The sequence below is a fragment of the Sciurus vulgaris genome (assembly GCF_902686455.1).
Source record: "Sciurus vulgaris genome assembly, chromosome: 1".
In the NCBI taxonomy this organism is placed as follows: domain Eukaryota; kingdom Metazoa; phylum Chordata; class Mammalia; order Rodentia; family Sciuridae; genus Sciurus; species Sciurus vulgaris.
In genome coordinates this window covers 142,354,448-142,376,824 of record NC_136461.1, presented here as the reverse complement: position 1 = coordinate 142,376,824, position 22,377 = coordinate 142,354,448, and the positions used below count along the sequence as shown (strand labels likewise).

Below are 22,377 nucleotides of genomic sequence, written 5' to 3'. Positions count from 1 at the left end.
TCCCTTCTCTCTTTTGTTGGCTGCTTCAGTCTTATACACCTGGGCTTTGCATGGATTAGAAATGACCCAGAACACATTACCTTCTTGTGACCCACGGAATGCTCCAAATCCCCCTTGATATGAAGGCAGCAGCTGGTCTAGAAAAGATGACCAGAATGGCCAACAGCCTGGGACAGATTTCCAAGGTCACTGAGGAGAGAACCATATCTGTTCAAACTTTGCTTAACTTGAGGGAAAAAGGTTTCCAGATCAGTGAGACTTTCCATTAGAGGTTGGAGATGAATCTTCATTTCTTTTGGGTAGTTTAACCATTTGCCCATCAGAATATGTGTTTATTGTGAGTCATGAATGAGAGAAAATGAGTCGGGGACGCCAGAATATTATTCTTGTATTTCACTGGAACTATTTATGCTGAGCTGCTTTCACTTACTACCTCCTGTGCCACCACCTGCCAGAAGCAGCCCGCCTCATCGGAGTGCCGTCTGGTATTGCTGGAGCATGAGGGCCTTGGCCTCCCTGTGAAGGTGCTGTATGTTGGCACTGTGGGCCAACAACCCCTCATGCTTGAACATAGTTGGCACCTTCAGGATGAGCAGGAGTCATTTATTTTCTGGTCCAAGTACTCTAGCTAAACCCTATCTACTTACTATGAAATCAAAATGATAGAAAAAATATATACCATCTTCTCTGGAAAGAATATTTTTCTCTATTGAGAAAGCAACTAGGGTAATTTATTGGTGAACTATCATAGGACTGCAATGTATATTAATGTCACTTTTATCTTTACTTCTGTCAAAATGTATTTCGTTGTATTTTGAATATAGAGTGAAAGAGACTTTAAAATGTACTTTCTCAGTCTTTTGACGTAGGTTAGTAGAAAATAAACAGAAGAACTGGAAATAAAAAGGTGAAATAAAATAGGTTTGTATATAAATTTTGACAACTGTTCTGTATCAACAAATTTCTGTATCAACAGTGAGCCTATAATGGTTTAGGAAGGTTAAATGTATTAAACTTTTTCCTGACTTTGAATTCCTGAGAAAAGAGAAAAAGAATACATCATACAAATAATCATTCTCTGTTCTATCACTTACTTATCTATAAAATATCAAAATGAGAGTGAAATATGTGATTTCTTGATATTTAACATTTTTCAGCAAAAGCTGTCTACTAACCACAGATACTGGTTGTTTATGAGCCTAAAGGGAGATTTCTATTTTACTAAAACCATTTCTACTCCTTAACATACTTAAATTTTCTACGTATAGGATGCAAACATATTTATTGATTTGAAAAAATTTTCTGCTATGAGAAATAGACCCTAAAGAATGAATAGCATACACAAAATAGAAGTTTATTTTTAATTTCTATAAATAATCCAAGGCAGTTATAGGTGAACAGGGGGGTTTTGTTCCACACAGTAATTTGTGATTTTTTTTCTGCCATGGGCTTTGTTGGCTTCTGATGACTCTGTGGGTATCCATATTCAGCATCATGAGGAGCTCTTATGAAAGGGTTTTATGACGGGGCTCAGAAGTGGCACATTTCAGTGAAGTCGCTTCAACTCACACACTATTGGCTAGAATTTAGTCATGTGTCCACAAGTGAAAGGGAGGCTGGGAAATGTAGTCTTACTGTGTATCCCAGTAGAAGAATAGATCTCGACCATGTGTATCTTCTCTCACTAATTTAGGAAAAATTCTAGGATAAGATCAACTATATGGAAAATGAAAATTGAGATTCTATTAGTAAATACTTAACAAGCAATTCAAAGCTTTATGCTAAACACCATTTGCAGAAGAGGAAAATGGTGGAATTGATGTTGGAGCTTACAATTTAGAAGGAAGGAAACTGTTGTTGCACCTCTAGTGCTGGAATGAAAATTCTACATGAGGGCCTAACTCTTGTCTGAATTTTTCCCAGCTGAGTCCCTGATGACCAGCACACTGCATACATATTTTAGGATTTAGAAAAATAATGAATAAATTCTAAGTCAAGGTGGCTTATCCTTCAAAGTCAAACAAAAGGTTAGAGTAGATCTGTATTATTAAATTAGCTTTTGAAACTGATATCACACCTACACAAAAAAGGTAGCTAACATCATTTAATAATTCCAAATTTAAAAAAATTATCAGGGACATGATTTTTCTTCTTTATAATATAAGCAGAATTTCTTAGACCTTGACTCTACCTTTCATGGAAACTGAGAAACCTGCCGTGGATGTGCTTTAATGAAGGTAAGTTATTCAGTGTTTTCAGGCAATAACGGTCTTCTTTTATCACTTGCCATATCAATAATATTTAAAAGACCCTCCAAAGACACACTTATTAGTAGACAAATGAGGTAATAAGAATTTCTTTTACTTAAGCGAAGCTACATACTGGATTTATTTTCCCAGTATGGGTCATTACCAATATCGTAAGTGTTTCCAGAAAAGACTTCTGCCACCATTACTAAGTTTTTATTAGCAATTGAAGTGTAGGAAATGTGACAACAGATTCTCTGCCCAAGTTTGCAAATCTCTTTCATTCCATATCCCCATCATCCCCAGCTCAAGACTGCATTTTTCAGATTCTGAGAGGTGTTCATGCTCCACTTTCTAAGTCAGAATTGTCTTTGGTACCATGATCCAATGCACTTGGAGAACATGTTGTTTGAATTTGTGGGTAGTATTTCAATGAAAAATTAGGGATCAGCATTTGGTAGCTTTAACCTGAATATTTCTTCATTTGTTCATATAATACACCCCAGGTTGAATCCGTATGGCACCATTTCAGGATGGAGTTGAGAAATATATTTAATTTGAAGTTCCAGCTAGAGTTTATTTCAAAATGACTAAATTAAAACTTCAAATGGCTGCTTTGAGATTTTGATATATAATAATCCTCATGACTAAATTTGATCAATAAAAAGAGTAATTACTTTAACTTTCCAAACTGATTCAAACTTTCTTGGCTCTGTCTCTGCTCAGGGATCTGTCTCCTAGAAAACCTATCCTTCCATATCTTTGTCTGCCCTGATTCTCTCTATTGGATGAGGCCCGTGAGAAATGCCACTGCTTTTCCCAAAACCTTCCCAGATCTCCAGATCCAAGCTCTTCTTTGAAATATCATTCAACCTTTCTGATAGTTGTATGCCTGATTCCTCCTCCTGTCATAAAGTCTTTGTGGATAGGCAGCTTCTTCATCTTTTTATTTCTCTCAGAATCCAATCACTGAGCCTGTTATACAGTAGTGATGCAAATATATGTTCCCTTGAACTGAAGCAAAGGAAATGGATTTGAAGTGAACAGTTTTAAAAATTCAGAACAGCAGACTCATGGGTTGCTTTGTTGGTAAACTGAATATAATTCCAGGTTTGAGGTTCAGAATTTGGAGTAATAGTCTGTCCCTATTTGTACTGCTGAAAAAAATATCTGAAGCTATGCCCTAGGAGAGGACAACAAAGGCAGGAATGACACCACAGGCATTCCAACCACACACCAAGGAAGAGGACAAACTCTAGACTGGCATTTCTAAAGGTTTTTGTTTAATAAAGTGTACCTGATGGATGTGAAGAATCCCCTCTGTAATAACTGCTGTATGATGAGTGAGGAATGTAGAGACACACACCTCATAGAGTACATATCCATATCAGAACCAGTTTGTGTCTTCTCTTTCACTTGTCTTCCATATGCATACAGTGTTCACACAGGCCCCATTGTCGCTCATCAACAATATCACATAACTCTGTATGCCTCTGTTTAAAGATACCATTCTCTTAATCAATATAAAATATTACTAGTTTACCTATACTAGCGCTGCATTATTTTCAGGAAAAAACATTATATTCTATCTTCCAATCTCTTTCTTGAAATTTTAGTAATAAAAATTTCACATACACAAAAACAAAACAGGTAGCACAATCACTTCTGGCTTCAACTCCAACCTGGAAAGTGCTTAGAAGTTGTAACTCCCAACCTGACAACAAGAAAAACTTGGACAAATGGAAAATAAACGAATTTCCTTAGAGGGAATTTGGTATCAGATCAAATTGCAATTCATGCTGAAATTTGGAGAGAAAGGGACTTCCAGACTAACACAGCTAAGATACACCCACCTGGAGCAGAAACTTCTGGGGTCAAAAATTGGTAGGTGTCTTGAAGCAATTCTGATGAATTGCTAGAGGCTGAGTGTGGAATAATTTGGGGAGGATGAGTGATCAGAGTGAGATAAGACCAGAGTGTTCTTCATAACAAAAGCTACTCTCCCAGGGAAAGACTTTGTCAGAGACTTCAGTGCTGAGTTTTTTTCACTGGACAGAAATAAGAAATACCAAAATATGAATTCTTAAAAAGATAAAATATTTCCAATACAAAAGATGATATTACATGTGCACCTTTCTCCCTGCAATACAAATACTGCCTTCATTCAGTTAGGATAATGAAGCGTTCCTGCTCCTATCAAGGATCTCTTATGCCTCTTCTTCCTGTCCATTAGATCTTAAAGAACATCTACCATCTTGAATTAAGACAGGATCATTAATGGGCCCCAATTAAGATTTTCTTTCTTTCTTTCTTTCTTTTTTTTGTTTTTACTATAAAGAGTACTACATTAAGTTAACCTGGAGAAACATTCCAAACATTCTAGCCAAGCTTGCCCGGAAAACATACACAAAATAAATTCAAACTGTAACCTATTATTTCTAAATGAACCAAGAGACATACAAGATGATATCAGAGTAAAAGAATAGCATCAGTTGGAATTAGAACACATTAAAAATTTATTCAAATTGTATGTCAGAAGAGGCCACACACTTCATTGGTGTGTTCCTTGTATTCCCAGTGCTTTCGCTGGTGCCCGATGAATAAGGATTAAGTAAATGGATATTTTTGTTTGTTTTATTTTGTTTTTTGGTTCTTATAAGTAAATGAAAGAATATTAAAAAAGTGGTCTGTGAAGTAGGATGAAAATCCAGAGAGTACAGTCCCATCCCTTCATATCCAGAGGAATTGGTTTTAGAACTTCATGGATATCAAAATCCAAGAATTCTCAAGTCCCTTAGACAAAATGATGTAGTATTTGCATATAACTTAAAGCTCCTACATACTTTAAATTATCTCTAGATTACTTATAATAAATAATACAATGTGAACACTATGTAAATATTTGTTAGGCTCTATCATCTAGGGAATGAAGGCAAGAAAAAGAAGTTACATTCACACAGATGTAATTTTTTCCTGAGGATTTTGAATTCTCAGCTGGTTGAATCTGTGAATTCTGAATTCACTGTGTAGGAAATAGAAATCAAGAGAGAGTTTTATCTACCAAAGGATGGTAGACTTTTTTGACTAGTACTATTGGATTGAATGACCATTAGATTTGGAACAAAGTGACTGGTGACTTTCATAGAATCAGTTGCAGTGGAGCAATGGGGTAGAGGGAGGCAAAATGGAGAATAAAGATGAGAATATGCCCGTACACTTATCTGTCAAAATATCCTTGTGAGCAGGGGAGCACAAATAAGTGGATGGTTATGGAAGATGGAATATAGACTTTTAGGAAAAAGATAGGGCATCTTAGAGTCTGCATTGTGTTTTTAGAGGTGGTCCATAAGAGAGGGAAAGGGAAAAAATTAAAACAAAGTGTCAGATTGAAACTGGAGTTTGACATGAAACTAGACTCTGCTTCTGATGGCAAGTAGGGTATAAGTTGCAGGCTTCTGCAGCTGAGAAAGCCCATTTTAGTGGTTAGCAGCGAATCACAGCAGGGATGCCTGCCTGCATCAGCTCTGAGGGTTGCAACCAGCAAATCCAGGATTCTTTCACACTACTATCCAGTGGCATATTACATGCAACTCTTAATGGTGGGCTGTGCCCTTCAGTGTCACAGCAGACCCCAGAAGCTCCCTGTAAGTTTCTTTCTGGGTTCTTGTCTCATAAATTCAAAGATTGAAATCTTCAGACAGTAACAGAAGGCAAGAGTGGAAAGGAGTATGATTTAATTAAGTGAGAAGAGATGGAACTCTTGCAAAGTGAGAGGGGATCCAATAGTAGGTTTTCACCTAAATGTACTGTGTAGGGGCTAATACAGCTTCCAGGTAGGGTTATTAATCAAAATCCCTACTAACTAGACATTGGAAAAGTGTTAAGGCTACTGGTTAAAATCTATGTTAAATAGATATTGAGAAATGACCAAGGCTATTGGTGTAACCTGTGATCTTCTAATTGACTGTGTCCCTTTAGCCCTTGGGTTTGAACTTTCCCATAACCTCTATTTGGGGACACCTCCACTTCCGTTTTCTTTTGAGATTGTCTTGTTCTTAAATTCTTAAAATGCCCCGTTGCTTTTCTTTGCTTCCTACCAAACAGGGGCTAATATGTGCAAGAGCTAATGGCTATTAATGACCTTTTTTTAAATCATTTGCTTGTCTTTTTGGAGTTATTGAGGGTAAATTATTACTTAATTTTTTTTGTAAAAGATGACTATGATAGTTTTCTACATAGTTTTTTTAATGTAGATATTATAGGGAAATCCTAAATCCGTGTTGCTGCTGCTACTGCCAGCTTTCTAGAATCTTCTCTATACTCCTAAATTGTTTTATTTTAATCTTCAAGATTGAAATCATGAACCATAATTTTAAACTTAAAAAAAGAAAATCTTTTGATATGTTAGATTTGATATTATCTTTATTGTTTTAACAATTTCTGTTGGGGGCTGTGCCATGTTGACAGCGCCAGAACGGTGCCTGATCACATCAACAGCGAGGAGATTAATTGACATAAGCACACTCAGGTGATTTATCATCCACACACACAATGTATGTGCATGTGTTCTCAAGCACTCCTAATTGTGCCTGCTTGGACATCTAGTGTCTTGCTAATCTTTGCGTAAGAGGCGTGGCCCTGCTCTCCGCCTCCTGGAGGTGATATAAGCGTAGGCGGAGCAAGACAGCGGAACACAGCAGCTAGCAGAAGAAGTGGCAAGCAGAAAGAAAAGACAGTGGAGCAGCAGCTAGCAGAAAGAAGCGCAGAGAAGCCATTAGCAGAAAGGAAGCAGAAGAAGTGGCAAGCAGAAAGAAAAGACAGCGGAGCAGCAGCTAGTAGAAAGCAGAACAGCAGCTAGCAGAAAGCAGCAGAAGGCAGATCGCAGAGCGGAGAATTGAGACGCATCACTAAAGCACCTTAGGTAGACACACCCTTAGTTCACAGGATGCAGGAAGCACCAGTAAGAAGCAGCAGACTTTAAGGCGTAGCAAGTCTCTCTTCCTCTAAGCTCTAAGTAAAGCCTGTCCTTCTCTCAAAGTCTCTCCCTTAAGCAAAGTCTCTCTTTCTCTCTGATAAGCAAAGTCTCTTCCTCTCTCCTCTCAAAGCAAGTAAGCCTCATTTCCTCTATCCTCTATAAACAAACAAGCAAGAAAGCAGTGCACTAAAGAGAAAAATAGAAGTAGCTCAGTTTCCAGTCCACCACCCATAAGACCCATGCAAATTGTTGCTGCAAGCGGTGACAAATATCCGTGGATTTGGTACAGTAAAGAGCCAGCGACAATTTCTAGAAACATTTATGAAAAAATTATAGATCTAGTTATTCTATATTCCTTCTTATTTCATTTCTCATTTAGTACCAAATTCTTTAATTGCCAAAAGTGTTCATATTCTTCATTCATAATCTTCTGCCATGAGTGTTTTCAGGAAACTGAAATCCTGTGAAGGAAGGACATTTTTCTCTGTGGTAACTATATATTAGAATCAGTATTATTTGACTTCATGTAATGAGTTACATAGATTTTCCCCTACCAAAGTTTTTAGCTCTTTTTATTTGAATTCCCTATAAATTGTATGCAAATTGATTCAAATATTAGTTTCTTCAAATGTTTTTCTTCTTCCACCTTTATTTAAGTATAATTGACATATATACATACATATGTGTATATATATTTACAGTTTATAACATACTATTTGGATATATGTATACATTGTAAAATGATTAAATCAAGCTCATTAATATATCCATCACCTCATATACCTTTTTGTAATGTGAACTTTTAAGATGAACTGTATTAGCAGTTTCAAGTATGCAACGCATTATTTTAAAATAAGAATTATCTCTTTCTTTAAAGTTAAAAATGTTCACTAGTATATACATTAGAAGAATGAGCTATTTTTATGGAAGTCACTTTTTGGTGACTTTCTTAATTCCTTAATACTACCTAGTTGGATGTGTTGTGGTATCTGTACCACGTCTTCTTTCTCCATTCACCCATTGGTGGACATATGGGTTGATTCCGTATATTGGTTATTGTAAATAGTGGAAATATAGGTATCTTTTCCATATACTGATTTAATTTCCTTTGGACATATAACTAGTCTTGGGAATGTTGAATCATATGATAATTCTATTTTTAATTTTTTGAGGAGCCTTCATACTATTTTCCATCATGGCTGTACATTTATATTTTTACTGACAGGTGCAGGGGTTTTCTTTCCTCCATATCTTCAAGTCTAGCACTTATTTTTCATCTCTTGATAATAACTGTTATAACAGTTGTGAAGTGATATCATGGCTTTAATTTGCATTTCTCTGATGATTAGTGATGTTTTTCATATACCTGTCAGCCATTTCTTGTGAAAAGACAACTGATACTTCTTGTGAGAAATATCTATTTGGATTTTTTACCCATTTTCAAATTGGGTGAATTCTTGTTTACTATTGAGTTGTGTGAGTTCTTCAAATATTTTGGTATTGGCCCCTTACTACAAGTACACAAAACACTTGTATACTAAAATTATATATAGAATTAGATTTCTGAAAATTTATCTGTGTAGTTTCAACCTTTTAAAAGATGCATTTCATTGCTATAGAATTTGGTCAAAATTGTTTCAACATCTATATGAATTTACTAACTTTTAAAACATCTTCAGTGGATTTCTTATCTCATGTAATGTGGTTGCTTAATTCTACATAGATTCTACAATAATTAACTCAAACAAAATCAAAGACCTATGTGTAAGAATCAGAGCTATCTAATGCTTAGGAGAAAACATAGGAGTAAGTCTTCATTTCTTTCAGTTTATCAAAGAATTCTTAGGACACCAGACATATGGATAATAGTATGTGTGTGTGTGTGTGTGTGTGTGTGTGTGTGTGTGTGTGTGAGAGAGAGAGAGAGAGAGAGAGAGAGAGAGAGAAAGAGAGAGAGAGAGAGAGAGAAACATTTTTAAAACATTTTTTGCTTCAAAGAACATCATCAAGAATGTAAAAAGACAACCAACAGAACAGGAGACAATATTTGGAAAATCAACACCACCCTGGGAAGGAAGTTTTCGACCTCTGAAACTTTAGGAGATATACTCAAAGCATATCAAAACCATAACAGTATATATGCAAAAGAAATTAGAACAAATCTGCATAAAGATATGTGCACTAATATTTATAGCAGTGATATGTACATGTAAGGAACTATTGTTTGGTCACAAAAAAGAATAAGTACCGAAACATGCTACCACATGGATGAACCTTGAATACAGTATACTAAATGAAGCAAACCAGTCACAAATCATAATTAGTTATATTATAATTTCATTTATTTTAAATGCCCAAACATGGACATCTATAGAGATAAAGTAGATGAATGATTGCTTAGTATTTTTTCCAACTATCTATTTCCAGTTGACTTAAGTTTAGTCATTGTATGTTATCTGTATTGTAGACATTTTAAATTTTCAGTTTTTTCTGTGTCATGTACATCTTTGTTGTTGTTGCTGTGTAATGATTTGAGCTGGCAACAGCCTTTTCCTTAATTTTCTTAGTGTTATTTGAAAATTTTTAAAAAAAATATTCTTGGTTCTTTTCCAATGTGGTAGTCTAACTCCCCTCTAATCCCTCCAATACATACACACATGGTTGATTACAACTAAAACTCAGAACAAAATACAGAAACCAACCAACCTTCAGACTCAGAAAATAAGGCAACAGCAGAAGGATTGTAAATGGGAATCAAATTTAGGGAAACAAGCATCAAAAGAGCGAGTTTCTTCTTTCATAGCATTGTCCCAAGGATGTCTTTAGATGTGGAGTAGGGCAACAGCACAGGCTGCTAAAACTCCAAGATAGACTCATCTTTCTGGTCAGAAGAACAGGCAAGAAAGTAGAAGAGTATGCAGGAGGGAAGAAAGCTGAAGAATGGGATTCTCAAATTCTATGTATGAAACCACATAATTTATAGACTAAACCCTGGGTGATACAGAATCAAAGCAATGCAGCAAAAGTTTACTGACATTTGAACCATGCATGTAAGTCTCAGATTAGTCCCTGAATAAAACTTGCCCCAGTCAGACCCAGACCCAAGTAGCTAATCCTAAGAAAACTAAACTGAAATGTGAAATAGGACTTACAAAAAGGTAAGGCAGAAATTAAAGTCCAAACTAACTAAATTGATTGCCTAAAATGAGGATGGGATAAAGGGACCTATATGGTTCCAAAGTTTTTGCATTTAATGTGAAGTGGTATATATTAACTCTAAGTAGAGTAGAGAAGGTTAAATATATAAAGCATAATTCTTATTGGTAACCACTGAAGGAAAAAAAATGCAGAGATGTAGTGAAAACTAAATGTAAGTAAATTAAAATGAGATACTGAAAGGTATTAAAATTATCTAAAAGAAGATAGAAAACGGAGAACAGAGGAATAAAAATCATAGAGAGCAGAATGAAATTGACCGAACTATATTTTTATGTTGTGTGCATGTATAAATATGTAACAATGAATCTGACTATTATGAATAATTATAATGTACCAATTTTTTTTAAAAAAGGACAAACAGAACATTAACAGTAAGATGGTAAAATTAAGCCCAAATGTATCAATAATTACATTAAATATTAACTGTCTATATATCCCTATTAAAAGACAGAATTTGACAGAGTGAAGTAAAAAGTAAGTACCCTATTAAATGTAGCCTACATGGCGCACATTTGAAATATAAAGACACAGATTGGCTGTAATGATAAATTAATGAAAAAGACATGCCAGCATATAGTAAGCATAGTAAGACTGGAATGTTTATTTTTATTATCATAAAAAACAGATCTCACAAAAATTGTAACCAGAGATATTTCATAATGATAAAAGGGACCATTAGTAAGGAAGTCAGACAACCGTAAATGTGTATATATCTAATAATCTGGTGTCTAATAATCTCAAAATGAGTGAAGTAAAAATTTTAAAAATTAAAAGGGAATAGTAGGCTATTTTAATACCTCTCTTAGCAATTGACAGACTAGTTCTTAGAACTAGACAGAAATCAGTTAAGAAAGAGAGGATCTAAGCAACACTATCATTAATCTTGATCTAATATACATTTATAGAACATGACATTCTACAAATGCCGAATACATTCTTTTCAAGTACACCTGGTATGTTCACCAAAATAAGCCATATGTGTGGATAAAAAGCAAGTACCAATACTAAATAAAGAACTGAAATTATATAGAATATGTTCTTACCAAAATAGGATTAAAAGATAAATCAATAATGATTAGATATCCCAAATTTCTTAGTTTTCTTTGGTTGCTATAAAAAATTACCTCTTATTTGGTGGCTTACAATAGTACAAATTAATTATTTTATAGTTCAGAAATCCAAAATAGGTTTAATTGAGCAAAAGTCAAGATGTCTACATCTTGTTGTATAATGGTTCTCCAGAGAATATGTGTGTGTATTATCTTTGGAGACATATATCTTTCTCCAAAGGCCTGAGAACTGAGGTAGTGGGTGTACTGGTGTAAATCCCAGAGTCCAAAATCCTAAGAACAAGGCTCTCCAAAGTCCTATGGCAGGATATTTGCCTCAATAGGCGAAGGAAGTTTCCTTATACTACTGGGGCACTCAACAGATTGGATGATGACTACCCACACTGGTAAATATGAATCTTTTTTATCTGGCATACTGATTCAAATTCTAATCTCTTACAGAAAGAGTGCTGCAGACATCCCCAGAACTAATGTTTTATCAGATAACTGGGTATCCCTTGGCCCAATCAAGTGTCACATGAAATCAACCATTACAAGTCCATTCCTTGTATAGACATCTCCTTAAACCATACTCGATTTCCAAATAAACACAGTAACAATGTCATAATTCTAGCTAACATGATACGACTATCTGTGTATAGCCTAAAATACACTAAAACATGCCCTAGAAGAAGAGATAACATATTTGAGTCATCAGGGCAAGAAGAGAGTTAGAGTGTCGACTTGGGTGATTGATCTGGACTATCAATATTCCATAGTGGAGATAAGGAAAAGAAATACGTTCTTGACTCCTCAGAGACTTCAATTGTGGTAAGTTAGTTTTGTTTCTAGACTTATATGGTAGTGAAAACTATTGACATTTAATTTTGAGATCAACATTTCTTCCTTGGAGTAGAATATAATCCTATGAAAGTTTTCTTCCAAACTTCAAATATTGGTGTTGAAAAAGAAAAATAAACTTAAATGTTGAACTAGAGAAACATAAGAGCCAAAAAGTTCCTTCCTCTGATCATCAAAGGTAAGTCACTCCACTGGTACTTCATGATGACCAGTCCTTCTTGATTGTACAGGATCAAGGCTCTAATAACACAACTACCTGGCTCTGCTAGCTCTAGCACCCACTGGTTGGTGGAATATAGGATTCTGCACAATAAATAACAGAGCATCATTAATAAATATTCTTAGACACTACTTAAATGTCTCTTCAACTAGTTAAATAACTTGACTCAGTGCTATTTGCTGTGTAAGAAGAGAGAACTGAATTAAATTTTATCCTGTAGAAAAAAGAAACTTTGAATTATAATGGCTGAGCTCTTGGGAGGACTCTGCAGCCCGGGGTTCGGAGGCGGCATCCTGCTGGCATTATGAACAGATCTAAAGAAAACTGTGTTTCAGGGCCTGTTAAGGCTACAGTTCCATATGGTGATGGTCCAAAATGTGTTATGGTCACTCAGCACATTCCTTCTCAGAACCCATTACCTGCAAGCAGTGGCCAGGTTCAGCGGGTCCCGTGTCCTTCAAATTCCTCCCAGGGTGTTCCTTTGCAAGCACACAAGCTTGTCTCCAGTCAGAAACTGGGACAGAAGCAATTGCAGGCAGCCGGTGTAACTTGCCCTATCTCCCAGACAGTGAACAATACCCAGAAGAGTGAGCAACCCCAGCCATCGGCACCCAGAAATAAACCTGAAAGGGAACTGGCATCAAAACAGAAAAATGAAGACTCAAAGAAAAGCCAATAGAATTTGGAAGATTTTGACATTGGTTGCCCACTGGGTAAAGGAAAGCTTGGCAATGCTTATTTGGCAAGAGAAAAACAAAGCAAGTTTATCCTGGCTCTTTAAGTGTTGTTTACAGCTCAGCTGGAGAAGGCAGGAGTGGAGCATCCCCTCAGAAGAGGAGTGGAGATCCACCTCTGACATCCTAATATTCTCAGGCTGTATGGTTACTTTCATGAAGCCACCAGAGTTTACCTAATTCTAGAGTATGCACCACTTGGAACAGTCTATAGAGAACTTCAGAAACTTTCCAAGTTTGATAACCAGAGAACTGCTACTTACATAACTGAATTGGCAAACACCCTATCTTACTACCATTCAAAGAGAGTTATTCATAGAGACATTAAGCCAGAGAACCTGCTTCCTTGACCAACTGGAGAGCTTAAGATTTCGGATTTTGGGTGGTCAGTATATGCTTCATCCTCCAGGGGAACCGCTCTCTGTGATACCCTGGATTACCTGGCCCCAGAGATGATTGAAGGCCAGATGCATGACAAGAAGGTGAATCTCTGGAGCCTCAGAATTTGCTATGAATTTTTGAAGCCTCCTTTTGAGGCAAACACAAAGCAAGAGACCTACAGAAGTATATCACAGATTGAATTCACATTCCCTGACTTTGTGACACAGGGAGCCAGGGACCTTATTTCAAGACTATTGAAGCATAATCCAAGCCAGAGTCCAACTCTAAGTGAAGTATTTGAATACCCCTGGATCACAGCAAATTCATTAAAGCCAATGAATTGCCAAAAAGGCAAAGAGTCAACTAGCGAATAGTCATAATTTTGCAGGGAGAGAAATCCTGAACTAGGGCTGCGGTACAGTCTTCAGGAACATGCTGCTGAGACTCCTCTTACTGTTGAGTACCTGCCTTTGACCTAGAGAGATCACCGCAGGAAATGTCACTTGTCCTTCTGAGCTTGCAGAACCTCAGCCTACCTATCCAGAGAGCTACACAGCAGTGACCACACCCTTCAGAGGAAAAGTAGCCATGAGAGTCATGCTACTTTTACTGGTTTTCAACTGGAGGCTCAGTTCAGCTGCAGGTGTACCCACAGTTGTGCTGGGCAAGGTGGCCTTGCAGGGGACAGATGGGAGTCTGGTTGTGAGGAAAGTGACCACTCTGCCCTGAGTCAGCTAACGAGCTGTGTAGTAACCTTTAAGTACCTGAGTGTGTGTGTAACTTATTGAGTGGCCAAGCCTGGGAAAGCTGTTGCAATGAGTATGTAAAAATGTAATTTTATTTTAAATGTTAAAATAAAGGTTTTGTATGGAAAATTTTTTTTATCCTGTAGTAATGACATAATTATTCTTCAACCTCTTTATTCCTTATCATTTCAAATATCCCAACCATGGTATAAACACCCTCAGAATACTCCAACTTCTCTCTGACAGTGCATAACATACTAAGATCCAGGAGTGGAGTGTGGGGAGGGTACAGGGCTAGAGAGTTCCTAATATTATCTCTCTTTTATTAATTTTAAGCCATTTCTCACTAGCTAAATCATTTCCAAGAGCATGAGGATAAATAGGCTTTGTTGTGTGACTAGAACCAACTAATTGAGGGTGTAAATTCTAATAGCAAGTTAGCAATAATAAAACTTCACTAAAGAAAATAATCAGGTGTACCCATGAAATTGAAATATGTTTATATTTTCTTCTCTACTTAACATGTCTGAAGACATACCTATCCATGAGCTCAGAAATCAAAATGGATTTGTTTCTATTTTATTTACTTATAAGCTACCTTTTTACTCATTTTTACAGCTTTATGTGTTTGTCAAGTCTTTCCTTTAACTCCAGATTATCTGCTCTAAGAACTCAAAAATTTCTTTATTACATCATGCATTATGTTATGGTTTAGATATATGAGATATCCACCAAAAGCTCATGTGTGAAAAACTGCAAGAATTTTCAGAGGTTAAATGATTAGATCATGAGAAGTGTAACCTATTCGGTGAGTAGTAACTGAGCAGTAACTGTAGGCAAGTGGGGTGTGGTTGGAGGAGCTGGGTCACTTTGGCCTTTTGACTTTGGGGGTTTTTATATTTTGTCCTTGATAAGTGGAACTCTCTCACTCTGCTTCCTGAATATTGGGTCCTGAGCTGTTTTTCCCTGCTACACCCTTCTGCCATGATGTTCTGTCTCACCTCAAGCCCAGAGCTATGGAGTCTGCTGACCATGCACAGAGCCTCTGAAACCATGATCTTCAAAGAACTTTTCCTCCTGTAAGTTCTTGTCCTGGCTTTTGGTCACAGTGACACAAAAACTGATGAAAGCACATTATTTCTATGTATGTGCACTAATGCTGGTAAACTCTGGTAGTCACTAAGTGTCCATCTACATTCAAGGACTAATTGTTTTACTACCAAGGGTAGATTGATAAACTCATGTCTTTGTAAGATGGATAATTTATGTAATATCTCTTTTAGAATTTTTTCTTCAAGATGTTATTGCCCTTTGTCAATTCAGCTGTAGAGAAAATGACAAATAGAGGATATTAAGACCATCTAAGAAAGCAGAGTCCTTTGTTTATCTTTTAAATATCTGTTGAATAGTGTGTTGCATGAATTTGCATGAATAGTGTGTTTTATGAATTTGTATTATTTGGCCTGATATTTACCACCATATTCTATCATTAGTAGTCATTCCCAAAGGAGAAGGGGGACAATAATTCATTGATCACTGTGCCAGGAGAATCACAAGTCACAGATTTCCAAGATTTCTTAGTGTCCATTAAAGGGACCTCAAAGTTATGGTCTCAAGTATTAGTCATAATTCTCAAGATTTTAAAAATAATTTTCTCTAAGGAAGAAATGTGATACCAGGAAGATAATGTGATACCAATGTAGCTGCATTCTTGGTTAAACTTCATTTTAAAAAGATATTTTGGATGGATCAATTTTCTAGTATCAAAGTTCTCCATTATAACATGAAATTAAATATTTGAAAATTTGAATGTACTACAAATACCCCACTCTTCTAAGTTTCTCTTCCTTACTTCACTAAATGTAACCTCAACATAGCACACATGATTTTGTTGAGATTTATTTATTTTTTCATCTAGTTTTCTAGAATGTGAACTCCTCAAGGAAGTTCAAGACTGTGTTTAGATCACTGCTTTATCCCCAAAGACTTAATAAATGTTTATTGAATGAATCACTTTAAAAGGAATCTTCTTACAAGGCAAGTAATTATAAATATTTAAACAATACCTTATTGCTAGCTTTTAATGTAATTTCTCAACAGATTTAGTGAATGAGACAAGCTTGTTGAATAAATTATAGGATTAAACTTTAATTTTCCCATCTCTGGTTCTCTGTCTTCTTTTTGGAATGTTGTGCACAAACTTCAACATTTTGTTAATTAATTTTAGTAGAAAAACATTGCAGAGTATGGTTGAAATATAAATCATGGCACAGACTTGAAGAATGCCAGTCTAGGTATTGTAACTTTCCTATAATAAATGAGTATCAGTTCTCTTGTTTGAAAATAAATTATTCATTTACTCTTTGTATTGGCTTCCTAACTGCCATAACCTTGGTAGCTTTAAACAACACAAACTTATTATCTCACATTTCTGGAGGTTAGAAGTCTGAAATTAGTTCCACTCTGGTGAAGTCAAGTTGAAATAAGGTCTGCCTTTCAACCATCAATTCTAAGTCAATCATTTCCTCCGTGTAAAAACAATGACTATCACCAATCAAAAATCAATAATTTCTCACTTTATTTTGTGATGGTGAAAATTTGTCATTTTATTTTTGTTATTTATTTAATTATTTTATTGCAAATCATATTTATTGATTCAACTGAGTATTTAATAATGAGCCATACATGGGCATATCAAGTATCTTTTATTTCTTGATTGAGCTTCAGGTTTTAGTGGGATCTGACAATCATTGAAAATAGAGACTGGCAATAGGATATATCAGTCTTTCACATTTCTTACTAATGGTCCACAGCATCTTGGTCACTTCATTACACTAAAATGAATGCCCCAGAAAGTGGATGCATGACTTGTATAGGCAGGGCCACCAACTCCCAAAGTAGTTTTGCTCCACTGACTTCAAGTTTTTTTGTAAAATGAGGACTTGAGCTTCCAGTATTCTCTGAGGCCTACCTCTAAATAGTCAGGACCTTGATTCTGAGGTTTCTTTTCTTATTTTTATTAAGACAGATCTTGCTGTGTTGGTCAGACTGGTCTCAAATTCCTGGGCTCAAGAGATTCTCCCACTTCAATTTCCTAAGTAGCTGGGACTAGAGGCATGCACCACAGTACCTCGCTCTGAGATTTCTTTTACAGCATACAGAGATTCATGAGAGTTTTTGTTCATGGAAATTCAATGTCACAAAACAAACAGGTCAATTAAAGATTCCAAGGTTGAACTGATTCCAAGGTTGTGAAGTTTATTCCTGTTCAGTTATAAATGAACTTTTCTCACAGCCTAATATGTATAGTTGTACTTTTTCCTCATAGAACCTCGGAGCCCTGGGACCATGGGGAACTACAGAAGTGAGTAATTTTACACTCTCTCTCTCTCTCTCTCTCTCTCTCTCTCTCTCTCTCTCTCTCTCTCTCTCTCTCTCTCTCTCTCTCTCTCTCTCTCTCTCTCTTTCTCTATCTCTCTCTGTGTTATTTTTATGATACAGACATTTACAACTACAGAGGTAGTGACTTGCCCAAACTTTGAAAGTCCCACCTGGGATAGAATCTAGTCCTCATTAGTCTGTTGTCTCCATAAAACCATCATAAATACAGCTTTCAAAAGTTATTAGACCTTTCAAAATTCAGAACTAGATATATAATTTCCATTTTCTCCACCTTGTGGTAAGAAGTGGTCAAAGAACACTAAGTTGGGATTCTGCAGCTTGGGTGTATTGATTGAGGTTCTTTGTTGCAGCTCATGGAATGCATTCTAGTTAACTGAGGCAGGCAAGAAGGAAGCCCCCAAAACATAGCCTGGCAGCCACTAAGACAGCTGCCGCCCCTTCCTGGGAGAGAATGTTGAAGAATCAAGAGGCTACTTGTATCCGGAACAGGAAGGGGCTGTATTATAAAGCTTACAAATCATGAAGTTAATATCATGTCTGCTGTCTCCAAAATAATAGATTTTGTCACACCGTGGGGACCCTTACATGGATCACATGTACCCTGTATCTGTCTTTGTGCAATTCTGATCTAAATTAAAAGTCTCAAGTAAAGGTGTCTGAATGGTAGTACAGTAGTCTTCTCTTATTCATGGTTTTAATGTGATCAATCAAGGTCCAACAGGAATACCTGGAAAATTCCAGAAATAAATCAGTTTCAGCTTTCCATCACTGTGACCAAAAGACCTGACAAGAACAACTTGAAGAGGAAAAGTTTATTTTGGTTTACAGTTTCAGAGGTTCAGTCCATGGTTGGCCAACTCCATAGCTCTGGGCCCTATGTGAAGCAGAACATCATAGCAGAAAGGTGAGGTGGAAGAAAGCATCTTAGGACATGGCAACCAGAAAACAGAGAGAGCTCTGCTAACCAGTGTCAAAATATAAACCCTAAAGACATTTCCTCAGTGACCTACTTCCTTCAGTCACACCCTACTAGCCTATAGTTACAGTCCAATTAGATCATATCAGTGGAATAATCCACTGCTTAGGCTACACCTCTCATAATCTCATCATTTCACCTTTGAATGTTCTTGCATGGTCTTACACATGAAATTTTGGTGGACACTTCTAAACCACAACAAAATTGTTCATAAGTTGTGTGGGAGAGATGGGGCTTGAACTGAGGGTCAGTCTACTATGAGCTACATCACCAGTCCTTTTTATTTTTTATTTTTGAGACAGGGTCTTGGCAAATTGCCCAGCCTGTTTTTGAACTTGGGATCCTCCTTCCTCTGCCTCCTGAGTCACTGGGATTACAGGTGTGCTCTACCATGTCTGGCTCATAAATTTTCATTTGCATGCGATTCTAGGTAGTATGATGAAATCTTGCACGGTCCTACTGGATCCTGCCTGGAATGTAAATTATCACTTTGTTCTGTGTCTCCATGTTGCTCCTACTACCCTCCTGTAAGCTTCTCAGTAGCTGTCACCTTATCGGATCAACCGTTGCATTATCATAGTGCTTGTGTTGAAGTAAATTTTATCTTATTTGTTGATGGCCCCAATTTGCAAGAATGGTGATGCTGACCATCCAGATATACCAAAGAGAAGCTACAAAGCGATCATTTTCCATCACTTTCCTTGAGTGAAAAGATGAAAATTTTACTTAATGAGGAAGGAAAACATTTGCCAATATAGGGTAAGAATAAATAGGAAAAAATGGCACACACAGGGTTTGGTACTATCTGAAGTTTCAGGCATTCGTTGGGGTCTTGCAATATATCCCCTGGATAAGGGCGGAGTACTGAACCTACACCATATGCAGAACCCTTCCTTCAGAGGTCTGGAAAGGGGTATTTGTGGTATGAAGAGACCCAGCAGTAGGGAGTTAGAATGACTCATAACTGACCCTATGCACTGGTTTTAATCTTTCTTGGTACAAATCTAACATCTCTAAACCCCAAATAAGACAATGAATGTGAAAGCATTTTGTTGTAAACGGATGCACAAATGCCAGTTATTTAGTATTATCTCCCATGCCATTCATGCCCTGCTACTTATTCCTGCTTCTGTTTAGTCTATGTGGTATGCCAATAAGATAAAAACAACTATTTTACCAGAATACCCTCCCTTTATCCAATCCCTGAATATATCTGCCCATGAAAATAGTACAAAAGGGAATGGGGAGTACGATATCTTTAGCTTGGACTTATTTCCATGGCTAAGTTTAGAGAAGTGTTTTAATGAGTCTTGTTAGCAGGCTATAGCTTAATGCCATTTGGCTCTCCTTGAAGCCTCTTCTATTCCTGATCTTGAGACTTATTTTTCTTTAAAGTAAGCTGGCATGCTCTGAGGTTTTAGCTGGTTCATTAATCACTGGTGAGGAATTTGCTACCTTAGAAAACTTACCGATGTTTATTGGCAAGATTCTGGCCTATTAAGATCATTTTCCAAAATCACATTCAGAGTCTAACTGGCTGACCTAGAAAAACTAACCTTCCATTTGGACACTCACATTTTGCAGGGGCTTAGGGCTTACCATGTCCTCTATGATAGTCCATCTTGACTTCAAGTTGCTTTCCATTCTTCTTACTTATCTTCTATCTCATCTCTACCATTTTTGCCATGACCTCTCTCAATTATTTTCATTTCCAGATCTATGCAAAATAAAAATGTAAAGTACATTCCGACATATGCTCCTTAAGTTCTCTTGGATAACGAGCCATAGTTATTGTGGGTGAGAAAGAATGATCACTGCTTCATTCTGTAGGGAAAACATGACATAAATTAATTTTCAGCATTGGCAGGTATTTGTACTTACACTTCCCTGTGCTTAAAAAATATTTCTTGCCAGTTGAAAAATGAATTCCATATTATGATTGGTAAATATTGCTTATAAGGATTATAAAATTTTTCTGTAAGATGTAGGTTATCCCAAATGTGACTGCAGAGTGAGAGAACCTTCCTGAAGATGCTCAAGTCCTTGGGAAATCTCTCTGGTCTTCAGCTTCCAAATGTATAAAACAAGATGAATTTCATGTCTAAAATTCTGATGTTCTGTGGTTCTATGAGTATTAGCTACCCAATAAAAAGTTGTGACTCACGCCCACTGCACTGATCCATTTCTAAATGAAGATATTGAAGATATTCTCTATAGGATTGAAGAGGGCATTACTAAATTCTCTTTTCTATCTACTTCTTCTCTTTCTTTCTCCTCCTACCTACCTTTCCCCCCACATTAATAGAATTTAAAATGAAATAAATAGACCCTGAGCTATCGTCTCTCTTTATACAATCAGAACAGAGGAAGATATAATCACAACATTAAGGGTGAAATTATCTTTTCCTTAAAGGAGGTACCAGGACCTACCTCACTAGAACTGTCAACAGGGAAAGTTTTCACTTTCTTCCTTAGCCTGGTTGCTTATCATGAGCAGCTACATATTCAAATGAATCTGTCAGGGACAAGAGTCTGGTGCTTGAGTTCCTGCTCAGCTCGATGACATTGATTTGTGAGCATAATGCTCGGCTGCGGGATGTGTGACAGATAAATTTTATCAAAATTAAGGCACAATTAAACATTTCATCTTCCTAATTACTGGCTGTAGATTCAGCCTGATGACCATGTGCTGTAAGAAATCAGCGACCATTACACATTTTAATGGAGCACAGCTGTCTTACAGCTTGGTAATATTTGCACAGTGCCACAGAACTGTAATTTATGATAAAAAGAAAAAATGTGTATTGGCGCTTTTTTGCCAAAATAGATTAAGGATTCATATACTTTAATGAGATTTGGACCTAGTCTTGGATTATCGTTATAAATGATTTATGTGCATGTTGGTGGACTCCTGTAGTTCGGAGTTGATTTGTGTTTTGGTCTACCAATATGTAATTCGATATTTATTCTTGAGCCAATACCTATCACTTTCCCCCTTTTCTCTTTCTTTGGCATCTTGCAAAGAAGGATAAGTGGAAAGGGGGAGAAAACAAAAGGCAAAGGTGGGAAGGGCCTTGGGAAAAGCAACTGTAGGTCCTTTAAAACTCCTTGGGAGTGAGTTTAGGAAGAGGCAGAAGTACGCTTGACAACAGGAGCAGAAAGGAGCAGCCCAGTCCTGGGCATAGTCACAGAATCCACACCCACCAGGGCAGAGCCACAGGTGGGCCCTGGGGACCAAACCTGATTTTCAGAATTGGCCTTTGCTCTTCTGAGACAAGGGAGGAGGGCAATCAACCTCTCCTCCTCTGTTCTGCATTATTAAAATGGGAGGAAGTCACTCATTTCACTTCCCTTCCTGGCATTCTAAGAGTACTGACGATGATGATGATGATGAGTTATTTATAATGACATCCTGCTCATTGCCTCCTGACTCCTGGAAAGACCTCCAGATCTTTGCTGTTGGTGTCTCCCTTTAGAACCAGCCTTAGTGGAAAAACACTCGAAAGTTTCTAAATTTGAATGAATTGCTTTTAGTAGATGGGTCACCAACAGGGTCAAGAGCAGCCAA

The 22,377-nt window shown here is 36.8% G+C and overlaps 1 pseudogene across 1 annotated transcript; it reads left to right on the top strand.

Moving 5' to 3' along the window:
• Positions 1-12,874: 12,874 nt before the first annotated feature.
• Positions 12,875-14,059, top strand: LOC306654447 (aurora kinase A-like; annotated as a pseudogene). The gene has a single exon. The product of its transcript is annotated as an aurora kinase A-like (transcript).
• The last annotated feature ends 8,318 nt before the right edge of the window (positions 14,060-22,377 follow it).